Source organism: Conger conger, chromosome 1 (genome assembly GCF_963514075.1).
Source record: "Conger conger chromosome 1, fConCon1.1, whole genome shotgun sequence".
NCBI lineage: Eukaryota > Metazoa > Chordata > Actinopteri > Anguilliformes > Congridae > Conger > Conger conger.
Window position 1 is genome coordinate 38,174,676 of NC_083760.1, and position 7,139 is coordinate 38,181,814.

Sequence of the window (7,139 nt, forward strand, 5' to 3'; positions counted from 1 at the left end):
TCAGGGATCGGTACACCACGGGAGTGGAACGACCCGTGCGCCGACGCCAAAGGCTCGGGAAAATAATTGATAACGTGTATTTCCCGAGTTTGTATTTTATAGGTCAGCACCTTGGAGAGAGCCCGGCGAGGAGAGTGAGCACCAAGACCACCAACACCGGGGAAAGGCGCGCGGGGAATGCGAACAATGGTTTGCTAACCAATTCTCTTGTGTCGAGGAAAGGGTTGGACGGTCCTTTTTTTGTCCTTTTTTTCTGAAAAAGAAAGTTTTGTTTGGGACTTTTGAAATGTGCCCTGAAGGCACTAAGAAAAAAAGTAATAAATATAATTTTGTGATCACTATTCTTGCTCTCTCGTCCTCTCACCCCATGGGTCACCACAGTATATATATTCCAAAAGACATATCACTATGACATTAATTACAACTATATTAGTAAAAAACTATATGACGACATCAATAGATGGAGTTTGCTCCCACTAGACTTTGGTAGTAGAATCAGGGCAGTTAAGATGAACATTCTACCACGAGTGTTGTACTTATTCTTATCCCTCCCAGTGGAGATCCCTTCCAAACAATTCAGAGAGTGGAATAAACGTATATCACGTTTCATTTGGAGTAACAAAAAACCCAGGGTAAAATACTCAACACTTCAACTACAAAAGGAGAAAGGGGACTTAGCCCTTCCATGTTTAGAGGATTACTACATGTCAGCCCAGCTGAGACCATTGGTGAATTGGTGTAATCCCACCTACTAAGTGGAAGCGTATTGAGATGTCTCAAGTAGACATACCAGTGCAGTCACTTCTTGGCTGTCCTATAAGGAAAGAGGAACTGGCACTGAATTCAAACCCATGGATTAATCTTTCACTTAAAGTGTGGATGGAGGTAGTCAAGAAATTCCATATTCAAAGAGAGATTAAGTTAATCAGTTGGCCAGCATACGACTTGGGTTTTGTACCAGCATCTAATGACTCTAGATACAAGCAATGGTCTCGGCTGGGAATAACAGCTTTATGTAAAATTGTTGCTAACTGGGAGATGGACAGTTTTCAAAATCTATGCCAGATATATGAGTTAGACAGATGGATGAGTTAGACAGAGTAGCTTCGCAGCTACTTCTGGAAAGAGATAAAAGGATCAAATTCAACTGAACCATCAACACTCATTAGCGTATTTATTGATGCTTATAAATCAGGGAGTAGCAAGGGCATTATAAGCAAGATATACTCTGGCATCTCATCCCTGAACAAACAATCAACAGAGTACATAAAAGAAAGGTGGGAGAAGGAAATGCAAATAGAAATAACAGAAGAAATGTGGACCGATACATGGGAAACACAACTTTCTTTCACAAACTCCTTAACCTGGAGGGACTATTGCTGGAAGAACATTATTCGCTTCTTCATAACCCCTAAACAAAAATCCAGACAAATGGGAACTCTACTGCCATGCTGGAGGTGTGGGACAACAATGGCGGACCATGCGCATATATTCTGGACATGTCCCCACATCAAGCCGTTTTGGGAGGAAGTGTCCAAAATAATCTCCAAGACATTGGGTTTTGATGTCAGTATGTCTTTTCCCACATTATATCTTGGACTTACCCCAAAGGATTTAAATAACAGCGACACATACCTCCTGAAGATCTTCACGGCAGCTAGCAAGAAAGCCATCATGAAATGCTGGCTCCAGAGCCATTGCCCTTCAGTGGACACTTTTATAAATATTGTGAGTCATTTACATCGTATGGAACAGATGACCTATAACTTGAGGCTACAAAAAGCCACGGGGGAGTGGCACTGGGAAAAATTTACCTTTTTTTTCGCCCATTAAGGAACAATGCAGATACTTTACTCTATTTGTGATACTACAAGGTGTGATACTTAACATTACTATATGTTGCGACCTTTCCTGACCTCATGTTCCGTCTGTGTGTAAGTGTGTGTGTGTATGCATGTAATGTCTGTTCCTGGAAAATGTCATAAAGTATATTTAAAAAAAAACCCTAGGAACGAGTTACATGTCATTTACTGATATTGCTAATACTAGCTAGAGCGTGACATCTTGTTTTCAACTTTGCAATCAAATAAAGTGAGCCATTCACAGTCATAATATTTTTAAAAGACCCTGAAATGTCTGCATTTATTGAGCACAGTGTAGGTCTTTCTTTCTGCGTAAAAATGTAGAATCCAGTGAAAGCACTGACACACTAATAATGGTTTAACTAGTCTATATTTGCCTGTGCCTGCCCCTCAAACAAGACTGGGGAAATGCATTTTAACTTGAAGTACTTTAAATACTTCAAACAAGTACTTGTTAAACCATTTAATTATCATCATATTAATTAGCATTTTTCCTTTAAGGTCCATTCCATGCCAACCTCAGCAGTGTAATCAGGTAAAAAGTAATGAGTACTTTAGAACTAGCTCAATAGAAGCAAATGTAAAGATGCTAGTATTGGAGTAATATGAGATCTTATCTTTGTCCTAGTTAAAAGTCTTGCCGCAGAGTCGGGCCATGGACTGACGGTTTTAACAGGAGTATAATGCATTGCAATTGTCAATCGTGAAGAGATGAAGGCATGAATAACTTTTTCACAGTCACATTGTTGCTAAGTTGATAAAAACATGATTGAGTTAACTGTTTTGAATGTTCAAAATGTTAACCTGTAATTGTTCAAATCTAATGTATCAAGATGAGGCTTTAATAGGTAAGGCTCAACATTTGCATATTGAAAATCAGGGACACATCCACTACAGAGCAAGCTAAAGTAAGTCTAAGCCTATTACTCCAATAACCTCTTTAAGGAGTCTAGAGGGGATGACATCTAGAGGACAGGAGGAGGATTTCATATGGACCACAATGTCACTGAGATCTTCCATATCAAAGGAATTCAGCAAGTCAACATGCTGACGGGGCATATCAATAAAATGGACATTGTGAGAAATCTTGGATCTAATGTTGATAGCCTTTTTCATTTCATAAAAAAGAATAAAACCCTCATGCACAATCAATGATGAGATTGTTGTGACAGCTGGTGGAGCATTTAAAAATCATCAATCATGATAAAAACCATGAGTTTTCGCTGTTCTCATTTATTATATTAGAAAAGTTATTTGATATAGCATCTTTAGCCATTTTATGATTTTATTTATTGCTCTTTCATAAAATCAAAATGCACTGTTTTGTGGATTTGATTCTGCATTCAGCACATCTGCATTCCTTATTAATATCACAAATTTGATCATTTAACCAAGGAATGGGTGTCGTAGAGCACTTTATTTTATTCTTAAATGGTGCCACAGTGTCTTGGGTGGCTACGCATACAAATATCATCAAATTTAGTGACAGACTTCCAGATTACTGGAGTGCAAATCCTGTGCAAGCAGATAGATCGGCAGAGCAGACATTTCCAGCTGTTAATGATCCGAGCACAACAATCCGATAAAGAACCGCAAAAAAAAATACCCTAGTGGTCTGGAACAACATTCTTCCTTTACAAAACAGTTTTAAGTTTCGACCAAAAGTGAATATCAGATGTCCGTGTATGTGCGTGGGGCCAGTGACATGTTGAACAAGATTACATTTACATTTTTACATTTTTGTCATTTAGCAGACGCTTTTAATCCAAAGCGACTTACAAGTGCATAGGTTCTTCCACAAGTTAAAGCATCACATCCATAGCTAGTACACATGAAGTGTTGTTCTAACATATAGTCATCATAAGTGGAATTATTATTTTTATTTTTTTGGGGGGTTAGACAAGCGGGATAGGGATATCAGAAAGGGGGGCGGGGGAAATCAGGAGGGAGGACTAAGGTACAGTTTGAAAAGGTGTGTTTTTAGTCCTGACAGTAGTAGGCAAGTCATTCCACCACTGAAGCACCAGAGCGGAAAACAGGCGTGAACGTGCAGCTCGACCGCCAGGTGCTCGTAGAGAGGGAACCATAAGGCGACCAGAGCTGGCAGACCGGAGCGGTCTAGCTTGGGAGTAGGGAGTGATTAAAGATTGTATATAAGGTGGGGCAGTCCCCTTAGCAGCCTGAAATGCCAACACTAGGGCCTTGAATCGGATGCGTGCGGCAATAGGAAGCCAGTGGAGGCCAATGAGGAGCGGGGTGACATGAGCCGACCTGGGCTGACTGGTGATCAGGCGGGCTGCAGCATTCTGGACCAGCTGGAGGGGGCTTGATGGCACAAGCTGGGAGACCGGCTAGGAGGGAGTTGCAGTAATCCAGACGGGAAATGACGAGCGCCTAGACTATGAGCTGGGTGGCTTTCTCCATCAGGAGATGACAGATACTGCATATATTGTAGAGAAAGAACCTGCAGGTTCTGGCAGTGGAGGATACTTGTGGAGCAGGGATGTAGAGAAGCTCAGTTTTGGCAAGGTTAAGCTTCAGGTGGTGGGAAGTCATCCACGCAGAGATATCAGCCAAGCAGGCAGAGATCTGTGTGGTGACCTGGGTATCGGTGGGGAAGGAAATGAAGAGTTGGGTGTCATCGGCGTAAGAGTGGTAAGAAAAGCCATGGGAAGAGATAACAGAACCAAGAGACATGGTGTATAGCGAGAAGAGGAGAGGACCAAGAACTGAGCCCTGCGGGACTCCAGTTTGTAGGGGGTGAGGGTCAGAGACTGAGCCCCTCCAAGTCACCTGGTAGGAACGACCAGAGAGGTAGGAGGAAAACCAAGCAAGTGTAGACCCTGTGACACCCATCCCAGACAGCGATGAGAGCAGAATCTCATGGTTGACTGTATCGAAGGCGGCCGACAGGTCGAGGAAGATGAGGACAGCGGAGAGGGATTTGGCTTTAGCAGAGTGGAGTGCCTCAGTGACCGCAAGCAGGGCGGTGTCAGTCGAGTGGCCACTCTTGAAGCCGGACTGGTTGGGATCGTGGAGATTGTTGTGAAGAAGATAAGTGGACAGTTGGCAGCAGACCGCCCGTTCCAGAGTTGGTAAGGTTTAAGAACTCAATTGCAAGAGGGTCATTAGAATCATCAACATGTACATTAAGATCACCAAGAATCAAAACCTTATCACATTTTCTCATGACCAGTGACAAGAAATCTGATAATTCATTAATGTAGTCAGGATTTGGGGCGATCCAATGTGCATAGGATGGGAGAGTTACTATGTATTATAGAAGTTAGCAGCTCAAAGGAGGTGAAATCGCCATATGACACAGTGCTAAATTAGCATTTTTTCTTGTGGATAACGGCAAGTCCAACATCCCAACCACATCTCCAATAACATAAAGCATATCTATAGATAAAATCAGTAACAATTCAAGATCTCCCTGTCAAATTAACAGTGATGTCAACTCCGCATACAAAACAGTAATATAAGTAATCCATGATTTATGGCAGTATTTTTTTCTTCAATGTGTTTCTGTATTCTTCTTCTAGTATAAATGATAGTGGGACGAACCACAGAATTGTGGGAAAAACTGATAGGCTCACTGTGACCTCAGGACTGTATTCTGTGGCTCTGACTAATGTGCAGGAGAAGCAATGGTCAGTCAACTTTGTTGACTACGACGAACAAATTAAATAAATTCTTAGCTTCCCCGGTGGTTGCAATCGATGACGAGAATAAAATGAAATGCTCGGCCAGGAATCATGTACTAAGAAACTGCCTTAAAATAAATGCATTGTTACAGTCTGAAAAGTACATCATGGGACAACTTTTCCGTAGCAGTAGAAGGAGTGAAAAACAGCATTGCCAGATGTAAGATAATTATTGTATTTGCCATGATTTCGTCCAATGTTCAATGTACAATCAATGACAGCAAAAACTGCCAAAATGTGTGATAACTTTCACAAGTAATGATTTAAAAACAAATGATGTCCAAGGTTATGAAGTTGTACCCTGGTTGCTGATTCAGGATCAGTTTTGTGTGCTATTGTAAACTGATTAAACTCAGATAAATCTGAGATCTCTACATAAGAGCAACTTCACCCAGTAGCTGCCCAGATAGCAGGCTTATTTGGGCCGAGTCCAGTTGAGGTGTGGCACATCTGGCAAAATATTATGGGCCACATCCGGTACAAGCACAGCACCTGATTCTGGCGGATAAACAGCGGCTATCATGTGGCCCAACATTCCGCTGGATGTCCCATTTGTTTATCACAACATTTTACTCTGACAAAGCACCTATAAATATTATTTTACATGAATGACGTAAAATTTCATATTAAATTGATTTTATTTTTTTTTACTTTGCAGTTCGCAGTTTGCAGAAAACCGGTCATGTTCAGGAGTTTACTGTTATTTCAATGTTTTAGATGAAGTACCAATTTTCTAGTATAACAAAATAAAAAATGTGAATGGACGTTGACTTTGTAGTGTAGTTCTGATTTTCAGTTACTCTGGAGGGCGACATCATGCAAGCTATATGCATCAATGCACCTGAGGAGAGACATTTTATTTGGTGTGGTTTAAGTAACAGGAGAGCCTGAAAGTACGTTACAGGTAAGTGATATTAATTAGCTAAAGACTACTTATATAGCTAACTAGAAAACCAAAATCATAATTCACGGTGTGATTCCTGTGACTTTCAGACAAACACAGGTCCTAAATAAACGTACTATACATTTTATATTACATTTTAGTCATTTGGCAGAATAGTTTTTTTGTGACCATTCTTCGGCATTAAAACTGCATCACTTCTCTGAGATATAGAACTGCAGGACAGCATTGGCTAAGCCAATGAGCAGGGAGGTTGTTCCAAGCATGTTGGAGAACTAGCCACAGTTCTTCTGCAGACTTTGGTTGGCAGTCCTTAGCATGTACCTTAACCACTACGCTACAGGCTGCCAATATTACACTATTACAAATTTACTTAAATACTCTCTGCTAAAAGTGCTCTAGGTAGTTTTATACATCTAGGTATATATACCAGGAAATAAAAGCTGAAACTCTTGTCTCGTGTTTATCTTTTTATCTCAACCCCAAATGTGTATTGCAAAAACAAAGGAATTGACCTTGCTGCTCCAATACTTTTGGAGGCAACTGTATACTTCAAAACATGTTTATATGGTTATGAAGAATTGACTCAATTGAGGAAAAAGTTCATTTTGATTTCAGCATGTCTTTAAAGTCCAAATGCCCGATGGCCTGCTAGCTGTTTGTAACCAT